General features: G+C 41.7%; 1 long non-coding RNA gene across 1 annotated transcript in view; it reads right to left on the reverse strand.

Moving 5' to 3' along the window:
- The window catches only part of LOC129785645 (uncharacterized), a 42,646-nt gene that overhangs the window by 14,247 nt on the left and 13,117 nt on the right, over positions 1-15,282 (reverse strand). The window contains exons 2-3 of the long non-coding RNA XR_008749798.1: positions 10,342-10,426; positions 1,900-2,055 (exon numbers count right to left, since the gene is read on the reverse strand). This is a non-coding gene — a long non-coding RNA (uncharacterized LOC129785645). The remainder of the gene's footprint in view (positions 1-1,899; positions 2,056-10,341; positions 10,427-15,282) is intronic.

The following is a 15,282-nucleotide window of genomic DNA, read 5'->3' on the forward strand; positions in this document are numbered from 1 at the left end:
GAAATAAATATCAGACCTAATTAATCCTCCGAGGCTGCTGGGTACTGACTCCTGAGCAACACAGACTTTAATTACAGCTTCAACCAGGCATAGTGATGGAGGCAGTTGTAGAAGGCTGACTGTTGATTTAATGCAGTATATCATGTCTAAAAGTATCTGGAACAACACTGATTTACATCAGTTGAATATTTGGCTCATTTGAGACTCTCTTGGGAAGGAGAGGGGGGATACCTATATACATACATTCACCTTAATTTGTTCAGATGTGGTGTGCAGCAAACTGTACTGCAGGACACTTATGAAATCCAGGGACCTTTTTATAAATGCAGTTTGATGAGGTTAAAATATTGAAATTGCTTAATTGGGAAAAAGTAAAGAGATTATATATTCTTTCAAGAAATCCAAACTACTTAATTTGCTAGTCCCTTATAAAAGTTTATTTATAACTGATAACATATATATAATGATTCTACCAGAAGGTAAAGTTCCTATATTTCAGGCAAAGGAGTATCTAGACAGCAGTATTCTGATTAGTTTTACATCTTTTCTAATTCAGCTAATTTAGAGATAGGCTTGAGGGATTTAGTTGAGCAGCAATAAAACTTGTCAGGAATGGGGGTCTGTTATGTTTTACAATTCAAAAGCTGTCTGTCTCTCTTTTACTCCCTCCTTTTTACTTTTCTTTTTTTTAAAGACATTAAAACAGTTTTGATTGCAAATATATGAGTGAATTCAGAGCAAATGAAAGTAAAGAGACTGTTAACACTGGCCTCGGTACAGCCAGGCTTTGTGCAAGCTTCCCCTCCCTGCCAAGGCACCTCAAGCCTAGCTTGCAGCAAACCTTGTTATTCTAGTCCCGGATTTATCTAGCGAGGGGCTGCCAACGGTACCAAATCATGTGGTCGATTTTTGTAACGAGGACTAATGAGACCACCATACTTATTTTCCCTCCCAACCAGAGCCTGAACCGGAACCAGCATCCCCAGAGGTTCAAACCTGGTGTATTAATCCCCTGCAAAAGTCCGCCTGCCTCCCCACTATGCCACCTGAAGTCATACCCATGAATCCAGGCTGGTTTTGTTGTGCTAGGCAGCTGTGTGTTTACATGACTATCCATCTATTACAGGATATTATTTTTCCAGTGGAGAATATTTCAAATATTTCCAATGAAGTTCACCCCCCGGCTTTTTTATTGGTATTATTTAAAATAAATTAAAAAAAGGGAAGAAATAAAATCATACCACAAAAATCTATGGTAAAGTAAAAAAAAGCAGGGAAAATCGAGGATTTAAAGGTGAAGCTGATACTGATATTTGCTCCATTACATGATGGTCCTGGTTGCTGTACAGATCCTAGTCAGAAATCTTCAATTACATGCAGCATTTTCTGAAATTCCTTGCATGTGCCTTAATGTCACACTCTTTTACATATATGTCATATGAAGACAAAGCAAAAGAAACCTCTAAATAAATAAATAGAATCTTTACCATTGACGTCAGTGTACAGTTTTGCTTTCTGAAAGCATTTCAGAAACACCAAGGGTCAGACTCATTGGTGTAATGGCAGGAATCAATGGCGTAAAGAGCTCATTCAATCGTAATGTCTTTGAGAGTCACTGCTTGCTTGTACCCGCTCTGTACGTGCCCTTTACGGACAACCCAGGACCTGCCACTAGCTCTGATTTAAATTTTCAAAATTCTTTGGTAAAAAGAAAGAAATAAAATCACAATTATCTAAAGGATAGTCCCCGCTAGTCTTGGGCTCCTGAAGCCCCTGTGAAAGAGAAGCGATGGCTGCTGAACGGTCACTGCCAGGAAGCACACAGATGCCATCACTGCTCGATCAGCCCTTCCCGGCTGATAAGACTCTCTTTAGAACCTCAAGTCAAGTTCCTCTTACCCTGATACGTTCAAGTGGTCACTGGCATGCTTCTGTTCTCCATGTCTGCCTGCAGGGCTCTGTTTCTCTCCCGTTTTTTTCCTTGACTGCAGTAGCTCCGGAGGCAGGAGAGCGTGGCCTCATCGGTGCTGCTCTTCTCCGGTACGAGTGAATCTCCTACCAACAAAGACCAAAGGCAACTTTTTAATATGAGTGTGGAATGCCCATATTTGTATTTAAATGTTCATTCTACATTTATCAATTATATGTAAGTGCCTTGTTTTGGCACATACAGAGAATACAAAAGTATTTCCTAATCACCTTTCTCCACAAAGGGCACCATTAGTTTTATTTTAACTCTATTCACACCTAAAAAATCATAGATACAAATGCATCTTTGGACACTGGGGCAAAAGGTACCTAAGACTGCCACCCTTAAACTGAGATTTTTCTTCTTACATACTTATTTCTCCAGCTATTTGTGGGATCAAGCAACCCACATAAATTAAGAAATAATAAACATATTATTATTTAAGATATTTTTATATTTATATAATAAATTTTTTAATGATATGGGTCCTACAATAGTTCATTCTACCGACTCTTTGTCCTTCTGCTGAGCAAAGTGAAAACCTTTTATACTAATGAATAATTGTATTTGGACTCTTTCTAGTTCTCCATTACAATATCTGAATACCTCATTGCTTCCAAACATGTATTTGTTTAACAAGAAATATGAAAAGACCCTATTTGACAGGTGTAGAACTGGGAGACTAGAAGCTAACAGAAAGGTTATTCAGCTCAAATACGTCCTTGTAAGTGAATTATCAATGTATAGCACAAATACTACTGCCTGTGGAACCACAACCTACCTGCCTTGTTCGCTCACTCAAAAAAAGCCACCAAATTATTGCAGTCAGAAAGCCATGTTGCAGCCGCAGATTTCTCCTCCTTCTGATCCAATAAACCATTTCCAAGAAGTATTCCATATGGTCCAGAGGTTGGTACAGAGGGAGGGACTAGTGGTATGAACAAAGATACAGAAACTTGTTCACGGAGTCATCTATCTTCAAAATTAAATTTGACCTTCTGTTTTCATTTTCTCTTTATCTTTAAAAACAACAGTGAAAGGAGAAAGCAAAGTTTGGAGCACTTTCATGCAGTAAAGGAGCAATGCAGGTTTGGCTTACACAGGGAAAATTTGTTCAGGGCAGTGAAATATTCATCAGAGACACTGCATTTCTCAGAGTTGCTTAAATAGTTCAGAAAACCCATCTGATTAGGCACTTTGCAAGTAAAAAAAATCTTGTTAAAATAGGCTTTAAATGTCAAATTAACAATTTATGACTCAGAATTGAACACAAATAAATAGCCGGCTGCATACTTGGAACAAATTATTTTTTATTGTGCAATTAATATTGCTGAGATCGCTATTTAAAATGTGAATGAATTTGTCTTTCTGGTTTGAGCATTATTGGTAGCGATGGTGAGGGCACTGAAAACATTTGCTGGGATGTAATTTTGGCAAAGGACAAGCGCTGGGATGCGAGAGGCTGGTTGAATACCCTGCACCCTTGGAACCAGCCTTACGGCACTGAAAGTGCTCAATTCTGCCAGCAGACATGACCGTCGGTCCAATTTCATCCTGTTTATTCAGCTAGCAAATATGTAGTTAAGGTGGGACTGACTGTGATCTAATTCTTCTGAGAGAGACTCGCAAATGTCTTGCCAAAAGAAGCAACAAGAGGCATTGTTATCATTAAGAGCTTGTAAGTCCTTTGTCGGTGTTGCAAAGATCATCTTCTCGAGCGAACACACAAACCAGGTGGATGCTTCCCCCAAGGTCCTGTTTTAACAGTGTTCAGGCACATAGATGGAGCTCCAAGGCATGTTTAACCATTTGCTTACAGTAAACATATGCTGAAATAATTTTCTGCATGAAGATAGCTTGCTGAATTGGAGGTCAAAAAAAAGTCAGGGTGCACTTCCAGTGTGTTTCTGGAGAAATTATGCAGGAAATTAATTGATAAATGTTTTGCAAACTGCGGTCAAGGATTGCAGCTGATATAAATCAGTATTGCTCCATTGGTTTTGAGGATGGAGAAGCTGGCTCAGTTTTTCAACTAGTTTATCCACCAGGGATAATTAAGAACAAAATGGCAAAGCTGTTGGACCTCTCGTGTGTGACCAGGCAGTTGCTTTAGATCATGCCATGTTACCGTAGGGACTTCTATATGTCATCATGAGACTGCATAACAAGGTTTAGAACAAATATAGTCTTTCACATATTTGTTGTATTATCCGTGTAGAAATTCACCTCAACCAGATGTAATTTAGCAAGTGGAGGAGGTTTCATGGTTATTGGTTACATCATCCAAATCCACTTGAGAAACAGTTTGTGAACGTCAGAGTTTGGCACAGCTTTAGAAAATTTCATAACCCTTTGGCGGAGGAAGCTGACCAGAAATATTCAGTGATCAGATTTTCAAAGGTGTCGAACCTCTGCAGCTCTTCACATTTCCATAGCAGTGTTCCAGGGTTTGACACAGCTGAGAATCTGTTCGTTATCTTCTATATATTTCTTTTATGACTCCCTTATTAAAAAATGGATCTCTGCAAGCTGCATCTTCCAGAGAAGACAATGCGGCCAGCTTTGCCTGTGCCCTTTAGGAGTGCACACAGCTTAAATGCAGGCTCACGCCAGCCTATAGGTACTGGCACCCCTAAACCACTGCCCGACTTCCCAGCCTGTACCAGTCCAAAACTTGCAGGTCTTTCTGCACTCTTGTTTATATAGCTATTTTTAAGTATGTAGTTTTAGGAGAAAAATTAAGGAATTCTGCTGTGAGCTTAATTTCTTGCCCTGTGGATTTGCATACGATTTCTACAGTATAGACATCCACTCCAGCTTTCCCTTTAAGGAGGACATTAAACCAAATATCTGCCTCTAACTATTTTTATGAAGCACATAGGAAGTTAATATTTTGGGAGACTTTGGCCCATTGATCATATTTGACAGATGGATACACAGATACAACACAGACACAATGATTGCATAAGCCTTAAATCCCTGAGGAGACCAGCTAAAAAACACTTTGCCAGGAGCACTCACTCATTTACCAGCAGTTACAGAACTGCAGGTGGGAGGTTAGATGGACTGTGTAGCTTTGGCTTTGGGCAGGAGTGGTTTGCCTGTATAAGTGGAAAACAAAATAGACATTAAAAATGTGTGAAATGGGAAAGAATCAGAGCTGTCAATAATTTATAATTAAGCCAGAAGAGATGATTGCATACATCTAATCTGCCTGCTCAATATGCTATGTGTTCCTATTTGTATGGAACATACGTTTTGAAAAAAAACACCCAATCTTATTTACAAATGTTTTCTGATTGACTTTTTCAATGTTTTGTGGTTTTTGTTTTCTTTTCATTATAATCAATTTGTTCTTTTCTATTATGGCTTGATTATAAATATGGCATTTTGGCGATAGGTGACAGAACCACTCCGGGCCAGATGTGCTGGCTGCCTGTGAAGGGCTTGGCCATAGGATGTTAGTGGTATAAAGTAACAGGAAACCTGAGGAATATCATAAATCAGACTTTTCTGACTAGGTTTTTTGTACAGAGTATAACAAAATGTATTGAATAACTTAAGTATGTGTGAGCCTCCTGCCTACCAAATTACCGGGGTCTGCCAGTGGAAAGCACACTAATTTGATGTTGGCCTCAAACAGAAAATTGTTAAACGAAAATTAGGTTTCAGCATTTTGACAAAAAAATCGGCTTGGAGTTCAGTGTTAACAGGAGCCTAAGGATTTAACGAACTGTAATGAAAATAAAGAGAGACACAATTCTTGACTTTCTAAGCCCCAGTCCTGAGAAAAGATTTGTACTTCTGGATCCCAACGCAGTGTGAGGGACAAAGCATGTACCAAAGGGTGGGTTTTCTTTTTCTCTCTCCTGCCATGGATTTTATAAGGTCATAGGTTGACATTTTGTACTTTTCTACACTTCTATTGACTCTTATTAACAATAAACAGAAGGTACCGGGCCAAAGTCATCGAATACATGACAGAGTGTTTTAAAATATTGAGCCTCCCGCAGGCAAGGGCATCAGAAGGGGCTGAGCTCAGAGGTCCCCTCACCTGGTGTCCTGGCTCCGTCCCTCCCAGTGCAGGGCACTTCAGGAGAGGTACGAGAACTACATCTGAGCTACTCCCTGTCGGGGAGCTGTTTCCAGCCCTGACCGGTGTAAGCAATCGCATTTCAGTGACACCCCTGCAGATAACCCTGCCTATGGCAGCGCAGCTCCTCATCTCACCAGCTAAAATCAGTTATTGCAAATTGGTTCATCCAAGGCTTTAATAAAAAGATGTTCTATTCTTATTATCTAGTTTGAGGTCTTAAAAGGTTGCCTGTTTCTCTCCCAGCTCTTTTCTACTCAAGTGAAGGAAGTACAAGAAGCTGAATGCCTTTTTTTCCATCTCATAACCATTCTTTTTTTTGGACACAGTCTTCTTTCAGTCTCCTCCTTTTGGCCATTTGTGGAGACAGCCTGACATGCTGATGTATTCTTGTTCCCTGAAGTATGGGTCCCACATCAGTAGCTTAGCATCCACACCTTCTCAGATGCCCATGTTTTCCCTTTCAGAAACCACTGCAAAGTCACTTTTAAACTTATTAAGTTAATAGACTTACAGCGGATTGGCCCAAGTTTTACCATTTCCTCCACACTGTAGATGGGTTCTGGTCAATTCGAGGTGCTCACTTTCCTGCCCTTCCTCTCCCTTTCTCCGTGGTGTCGCTCCATGATATACATGTACATGGACCTCCTCCTACACCAGCTTCTTATGGCTGTGAGAGCAGTTAATACATTAAATGTTAGAAAGAGCTCGTACCTGAAATGCATCCGCAAACCTTAGTCCTGGGCCATATTTCTTATACTTTTTTTCTTTTTTAATATATATTTTGGTTTCTGGCAGAGATACAGGGAGCGAGTGTGGCGTGCAGCGTGCAGCGTTTCCCAGACTGTGTAGCTTGGCACCAGAAAATAATTTCTTCGGAGTTCAAAACCTGTCAGGATGCTCTCTCGAAACCGCTCCACATTTAAGACGTGTAACACTGAAATGTCACTTTTGGAGCCCAAACCGGAGCGCCTTCAGCTTTCTGATTGGCAGAAAACTGACGGTTAAGCTCCAGGGAATTTCTACTACAGCTGTAAACTTTCAAAAATACTTTGCTGCTGCAAAAACTATAGAGTGTGGTTTAAATGAACAATATGCCCTCTTCATACCTCATCGCCAGAAAGAACACGCTTTCGACTTCAGCATGAACAAGCCATGGTTTGATTTTTTAATTTTTTTTCGCCCACACAAAACAGGTTAAGCAGTTTTTAGTCCAGTTTCTACCTGTCACACAAAAAGGACTATATTCCAGACATCTCTGGGAGGAGGAGGAGATGATACAGATGCTTGTGCAGATGTTTGGATCCTGTTCTCTTAATGCTCTATGCAGGATGAATTTAACCTCCTTATATGCCTCACAGAAGACTAGATCACAGCTCTATTCCATCCCTGGGATCCTGGAGAAAGCCAAGTCTCTAGCTAATATGTTTATGTGACATTCTGAGCTTGGCTCTCCTCTGTCCTTATGGGCCAAATCCTAATATGACCCAGTGCTCTCTCACATCAACTGGAGTTTTGCCTGAATAAAGTATAAGTTAAAACTAAGCAATGCCTCCGGGTTCCAGGCCAGCGATTCCATTTCACAAAAACTCATTGTATTATAAAAAGATACATCAGCTTCAGCCCACTGCAGGGTGGTTGTGGGTTTTTCGGGGGGGGTGGGGGGGTGGTTGGGTTTGGGGTTTTTTTTTGGTGATGATTCTTTAAAATCTGAAATAGGAGAAGGCAGGTCTTCTCCCACTCTGGGGGCTACACCCTTCCCTGACCAAACCTCCGCTCAGCAGGACCCAAATCCTTCCCGAACCAGTTGTGTCTCCAGGGGCCAGAGGTGGTTGGAGCTCTGTTCCATTGCAGTTGATAGAAAGATGTCTCCTGAGGTTGCCATGGGCTGTTTCAGGTCCTATTTACTTATAAAGAAATCCCAGCTTTTATTCCAGCCTTACTTTAATCTTTACTCCTATATTCTCTCCCTGCACCTCATTCAAACCCAAGAAATGACTAATATATAGGAACAATCCTGACAGCAACGTAGGAAGAGCTAAACAGTCTTGGGAAAGGAGATGACAGCTCTCCAGCTGAAGAAAGGCTACGGGAAAATACACAGGAAAAACCTCAAGCACCGATTCCCAGTGAGGGCTGCATGCCTTGGGTTTACCTGTTGCCTCCGCAGTGTCCACACTTGTACAGCCAATTCTGGCAACATATCTCACAGTTCCTGATGTCGAGTCTCTCTGGACAGCTGGGGCTGCTGTGGGACATCGGGGCTGCCCTTTGCAGGGAATTGAGAGGAAATTCCCTAGAGGACTCTCTGCCCCTTGCACGATACATCAATCCCACGCCACATCAGTGGAGACCCCAAGCTTGAACCTGTTGGCTGGATGAGCTCCTTTTGGTTGTGAGGGGTAAAACCCTGGGTGGACTGTGGGTCTGTAGAAAACATTGTGCACGTGGCAGTATCCCTGACACATTGAGTGTAGTCCGTCTGTCTGGCCTCTGTGTGGGAAGATGTGCCCCTTTGCATGGGGGTCGTCTTCCCCCGAGGCTGGATGAGACACAGCTTTGCTGCTTTCTGAGCTCTCTTGCCAGCAACGCTTGACATAATTTTGAGCCCAGTGAAGACAAGAAACCAGTCAAACTCATCTTTGATGTTGATCTCTTACGTGTGTATTTTGGAGGTGCCATTGAGTCTCTAATCACAGTGCTTCGGCACTTTAATTGTGCCTTCTGCTTTTGAAACACATTACAGCCAAATGACTGAGTGATCACCACAGTCCCATGAATGAGCTGGGTAAGTAAGACTGCGCATGGAGAAACCGGGAGAGAAAGAGAGACCACACAACAAGTAGTGTGAGCTGTGGGATTAGACACTGGGATTTTTCTCTATGCACAATCCACGAGGCCATGCTACCCTGTATGATCTCATGAAATAAGTATATTTTCCATCTGCAAGGAACTCCTAACAGTATCAGCTAAGAGCAAATTAGCATGATCATTAGCCACTCTTTGAATGAGGCGGCTGCCAGGAAGCCTGTGTGTATGTTTGAGGAAGAATTCCTAATGTCTGTGTGTCTGGAGGAGTATAAATTCTTCTGTTCCCCTCCAGTAGCCTAATTAGATTTTACTCTGTTTATTAGAAGAGTTCAGTTGCTAGCCTAACATGAAATAAAATCTGCGTGATTAAGAAGTCACGAGCAGTAAAGTTTACAGTATGCTGTTAGAAATTTTCCTTTCAGATCAGCAACGATGAAAACCTTCAGTGTTAAATAAAGTGAAAGCAGGAGTGTGCTTAGATCCGGCAGCCAGTATCAAAACAGAGTGTCAGGGATGGAGAGAGGGTGGGAAGGGGGTATCATCCCATTCAAATGGTACCTGAAATGAGAGAATTACTGGAAAAGTTACATTTTTAACCACATAGCAGATTGAAAGAAACATCCTCCTTTATTGATCTTCACTGTAAAACAAGGATAGGAAAGATGCTCTTCTCCCATTTGAAAAGATATTCTTCAACCCTCCTCACCTCCTCCTGGAGACACAGCAGTATATCAAGAGCCAAGGGTCATAAAAAGATGGAAAAATATCTAGACCTAAGTCTATTTGAGCATCTTCAACAGATGTCCAGATCTGAGCCCTTCAGGGCCTGATGGCCTTAGTGATGTAAAACAGCCTCCAGAGGCAGCTATATCCATTAGACATTAATTGTTCTAAAGTGACACCTGGTTTTGAGCTTAGAATAAAAATTCATTGAAGGCAATGAGATGTTTGGGGTTAGGATCAGATTTTTGCATGACAAATGCAGAGGTCTATGATGAACAGCTACTAACCGTTGAGATTGCTTAAGTTCTAAAGTACCCTCCCAGTTCCCAGGATCCATGGTGGCACTGAGTTTCCAGCATGCACCCCTCAAAACCTCCATGTAACACTAGGTACTGAAGGGTGGGGAAGCAGAAAAAAAAGATATTCTCTTTCCACTGACTTCATTGGGAACAGCTGGCAGCATCACACTCAAAGTCATTAGCAACCTGCAATAAGGAATTTTCCATGGTCTTTGAGCTGATGACCCCAGGACCCCACTCAAAAAATGCCTCTACATTCACTTACCTGTGGAAAGAAAAATACAGAGTCTTTTTTTTTGTGTGTCTGCTAATCATCTGAGAAAGTAGCCTTTAATTGCAAGGCAGGGTATTCTGGAGGACCTCCACTACGAGAAGCAGCCGTGTCTCATGCAGGTTTGCTGCACCCACAGCCGGAGCGCCCAGGCTGTCCCACCAGCAGCACTAACCTGGTCTGTAGCCACAGCCAGGATGGACTCCGACTCCTCGTGGATCGTTCAGAAACACGTTAGGGCTTGGAGTCGGGATGCACACCTGAGGACAAGGTAGGAAACCTGGTGTAGAAATTAAGTTCTGGAGGCTGAGAAAGAAAAGAGCAAGCTTGCAGGAGAAGGTTAGGAGTGAAAGGAGACTTAAAACCTAAAGCCTTCCCAAAAAAGCAAAGGGATTTGTGTAACCCGAGGGACTAAAAGTACATTTTGGCCCACGGTCTGGTTTTCCTCAGCACGTGCCCAGCCACAAGAGCCCATGTGGTTCTTCTGTTTTCCCAAGTCTTTTGAAATACAGATGCAAGAGTCTCAAATCCCTGCACTTCCCTGCATTCCTCAAGAAATTGGCCCACCAAGTAGTTGTAATTTAGGATACCACCATACACCCACGTGTAAGATTCCTTAACAACTATGCACATTTTTAGGCTCAAATATTTTCGAATTGTTTTCACTGTGCCTGAGCTGTAATTGGCTCAGCTTCCCAAGTGTTGGATCATCTAACTAGAGTGATTTTTGACTCAGAGCCCAGGCACCATATCAAAACATTTATCAATTAATCATAAAAAGTAACTAACATTGTTGTCCACCCAAGAAAAACTGTCACTTACAGACTCGTGTATGTTATTCCTTATGAAAGAGCTGCTATATAGCAGTTGATTTCCTGCACAGACCAGGTGGAAAATCTGCTAAAGGCAGAGGTCAAATCTAGTTTAATTTTATACCCTTTGTTAAGAATGTTCTCCCTCTCTCTCAATAATAAAAAAAAAAAAAAAAAGAACCACCAGGAAAAAAAAATCCCACCCTTGTGTTTCTTTCCAAGTTTTCTGAAGTTAATTCATGTGGAAGAAAAAAAGATTAGGATAAAATTTCAAATATTAAATTCAAATGCAGGATTAATGAGTTTTATTTCAAAGCCCCAGAGGCTGTCTGGAATTTAGGACATTTTTTTAGTAGCAGACACGAGACATAGCCAGATGCAGTCGTGTTTTGGACCAGCTCAGCACAAATTTAGCACCTTAAAGGAGAAATTTTACGTCTGTTTTGTAAAGCAAACATTTCAACTTTTCCAAAATCCATTGTCCAGAAGATATTACTGTTGCGTTGGATGAAAGGATGAATTTAAAATAATACTGACTTGTTGCTCTAGCACATAGTAATTGCCACCCCCGTCCCTGTCACTGTAGGTGATGCAGGTTCTCTGCCCCATGCAATACATGCACATACATCCTTCTTTTTTTGAATAGTATGAAGCAACCCAGATAAAACAAAATGGATTGGACCTTTTTCTGAAGCTCAGTTCAAGACAGTCCTTGCAACACTCTGCAGGAAAGAGTTTTTTGCAACTTGGTTCCTTAAAGACCAACAGGGAACAGCTTGGCAGAGGTACAAACCCAATTCTTCTCACACCCTTACAGGTAGCATGGCAAACCCATGGATGATGAGCTACTTCACACCCGGTCCCTTAGGCAAAGGAGCTTTAGGCCAAAACCATCCCTTCATTAAAAGGTGGGGGTTTTTTATGGTCACAAAAATTAAGAGCATTCAGCTTCCTTCCCAAACAGCGTTGCACCTGAGAAGCACAAAGTCACAGCAGTGTCTCAGGCCAGCATTGCTAGTTAGTTCGACTGAGAGAGGAATTCTTGCTTTCAGTCAAGACTGCGCTTTCCTGCTGACTCCAGGTAGGCCAGTGATACCTGCAAAGCGCAGCCTGCAGACCAGGGCAGGTGAGCTGGACCACGGTGTCTTTTGGACAGCCAAAAGCATTTAGCCTTGGCCTGATGGCCCTTTGCCTGCAATCAAAGAATAAAACTCCAGCTGAGTTCAATGGAAGAAGGCGGCAGCCAACATCAAGTTTAATGCTTTATACATCAGCATTGAAAACTTGATGGGAAAGGACCAAAACCTTGCAGTGAACACCTTTAAACATTGGAATCTTGTATTGAAAGATTCCCATTATAGCAAGAAGAAAACACTAGCGTTTCAGTTTCGCATTCTGGCTTTTCTTCAAATTGACATACCACAGTCTCTAAATAGAACCAAAACTGAAAAATCATTCTGTTTAAACTCCTTCATTGCCTTGGAAGTCCACCTCACCTGTGGAGAATCAGTGTAATTAGCTGTAACAGGAACAGGTAATTAGGACCAGTGATAGGCAAGCTTCAGAAGAACTGTTCCATTTAGAAATACACTTACAAATGTTTTTTTTTCTGATTTCTTCTTGAGCTGGAAATCCTACAAGAACAGGTTTTCTTTTCTCCACCCTCCCTCCCCTTCCCTACTAGAGAACAAAAATAGTCCATGGAAACAGCCTTGCCTCACAGTATTTCTCTTTATGGTCCCCACCAAAATTGTTAAATGTGATGGCACACAAAAATATTATGCAAAATAACAAAGGTACATTAAAAACTCTCTAAAAGTTGTTTAATTTGCAACTAAGTTTTCTGGTCAACCACAATTTTATCCCATCCAAACGCTCAGAATCACATCCCATCTCTAACCCTTTTTAACAGTGATGGAAGTTTGAAGCTTCACGTTCAAATAGGTTTCTTTCATCCACTTGATTTTGGACAGGATGGGAGAAGATGGGCATAATTGTCAGGAATTTTAGAAGTGCCTTGAGCTGTTCTGAATGCAATGCTGAACCATCACCAAAGGAAAGGAAAAGCTGTGCAAGGCAATGGCAGCTGCACTAACTGCAACCAGATTTCACCTACATGATACTAATGCCTCTTTTCGGTTTTTCTTATCCCTGAACTCAATCCCTGACATTTTCTCAGTATTTTAAGCTGAAAAGTATTTTGAAAGTCCAAAATTTGGTGGGGACTTGGTGTCCTGCCTAGTTTAACAAAGCCATACTGTGTGGTATCAATGGCACAACTTTGTGTTTCACTTTGGATACACTAAGAAATGTTTTAATGCCAGACACTGCTTTGCACGTATACAATCTATCACTACTGTGCAGTTTGACGCAGAGCACTTTTGTCCAAAAGTCGCCGCCAAAGCAGCTGTATCATTGTGACTTATTGTCCAAGGCCAGCTAAGCCAGACGTTCAGCCAAGGCAAATGCTGTCCAAAGGAAAACAGCAATCGTTGAAATGTATCCGATGCACCACCAGGATGTGAACCCTACACATCATCTTTTTTTTTGAGAACATATACTCTTAACACAATAAAAATGTTGGGCTGTGCTCCCACCTGGACTATACGAGTACCTCACAAGGTTGCCTAGCTGAATAGATGTGATGGTTTTCCATTCCTGGCCTGGAATTCAGCACAAAATATTCCCACAGTCCAGCGCTCATTTACATAACAAACAAACAGTGAAGCATCTCAATGACCAGAAAACAGATGCACACGAGCCAAACCTAGGACTGGGTGGAAGTCTGCTCAGTGACCAGTTGCTCCACACCTGGCTCGGGGATTTTGTACATGGTGCTGTGAGGTTTTATGGGCACTCCATCTATCATTGTATTGAGGGAAAAAAAAACACCAGCAAAAAGAATAAAATGAAGATTTTTATGGGTCTGCGAGGAGCTAACCTGGAAATATAATTGGCACAAATAGAGCTGTTCAGCAGACAATAGCACTCTGATATTGCCACAAGTTTGTTTACCCAAACGTGGCCATCCTCATTGTGAATCCCCCACCCTCCTGGTCCCCGGCCTGGTGAGCATCCCCACTGTCCTCCAGTGGGTGGAACACAGGCACCACTGTGATTGCCATGCTGACAGCTTTATTGCCTCCCTGACCTTGCTATTTTTAAAGAAACGGGTTATCTCAGTGATGTAAACAGGTCTTCCTCATGCAGTTATGTCATCCCCACTGCAGGGAGCTGGAGCCTTTGGTCCTCACTCACTTGTACTGTCCAGTCAGTAGTTTCAGGTGCTCAGGAGCTTATGGCACAGGTTTTACTGAAAGCTGCCTAGATTGACAAAACTATTTTTTTTTTCCCAAATCACTCAGAAAATACAAATTTAGATCTCTTCTTCAAACCTAGTTTACCCAGATTGCTAAGAAGAGTTAAGCTACCCCAGACTGAGAGCCAAAGCTTAAAAGAGCATCCTGGCTGGGGGATGAGGGGAGATGCTGATGTGAGATGCTGGGTTGACCAGGGATCAGTTAAACTTTCACTCTTGTTAGAAGTGAGAAAGTGCAAGTTTTAGCGCATGAATGAATCTCTGGAACAATTGCAAGAAGTAGGTAAATGACAAAAATGGCATTGTGAAGAATGGCATTGCTCTCCCGCTTTGAAGGTGCTCATTGCAAAGCAAGAGTGGACAGAGCTGCCAGACCCTCAGCCAGGAAAAAAAAAAAGTTGTATAAGTGCTACAGATTTAATAAAGACTTAATGTCTAGATTATCTTTTCTGGAGAAGATATGGACACTTTCAGAAAATGGTAACAGTTTGGGTTAAATTAGAGAAGTACTTCATGATTTAGTAACTGTTTATCCAAGATTCTCTGTATGTAAACTACTTAGAATGATATGAATGAAATTGAATATGTCACAGTGTCTCCAATTCTAAAATTCCCACCTCCACTCCTAGTTCCATAAGCAAAGTAACAACCACAAAAAGAGTTGGACGAGTTCTGTCAGGAGGATTTTCTTCAGCTCCCATGAAAACAGAATGTCTTATTTAGTCTCAGCTAGAATGAGGAAATGAAAAAAAAATTTCCTCGTGAACTAGTGCAGCCCAAACATAGCCAAAGGTATCCAAGCTGCTCCAAATCATGTCACCAGTCTCTATTTTTGTTGATGACTGTGTAAAGTAGGTTGTGAGACCCTATCACAAAACTTCCTGGAACATTTTCTTAGTGCCTGGAAGCCTCCAGGCAAACCTGGAGGGACATACATTGAAGGAAGCTGTGTCCTCTCCCTCACAATTCCTACTGCTTAGCCCTT

This window comes from Falco peregrinus, chromosome 14, assembly GCF_023634155.1.
Source record: "Falco peregrinus isolate bFalPer1 chromosome 14, bFalPer1.pri, whole genome shotgun sequence".
Classification (NCBI taxonomy): Eukaryota; Metazoa; Chordata; class Aves; order Falconiformes; family Falconidae; genus Falco; species Falco peregrinus.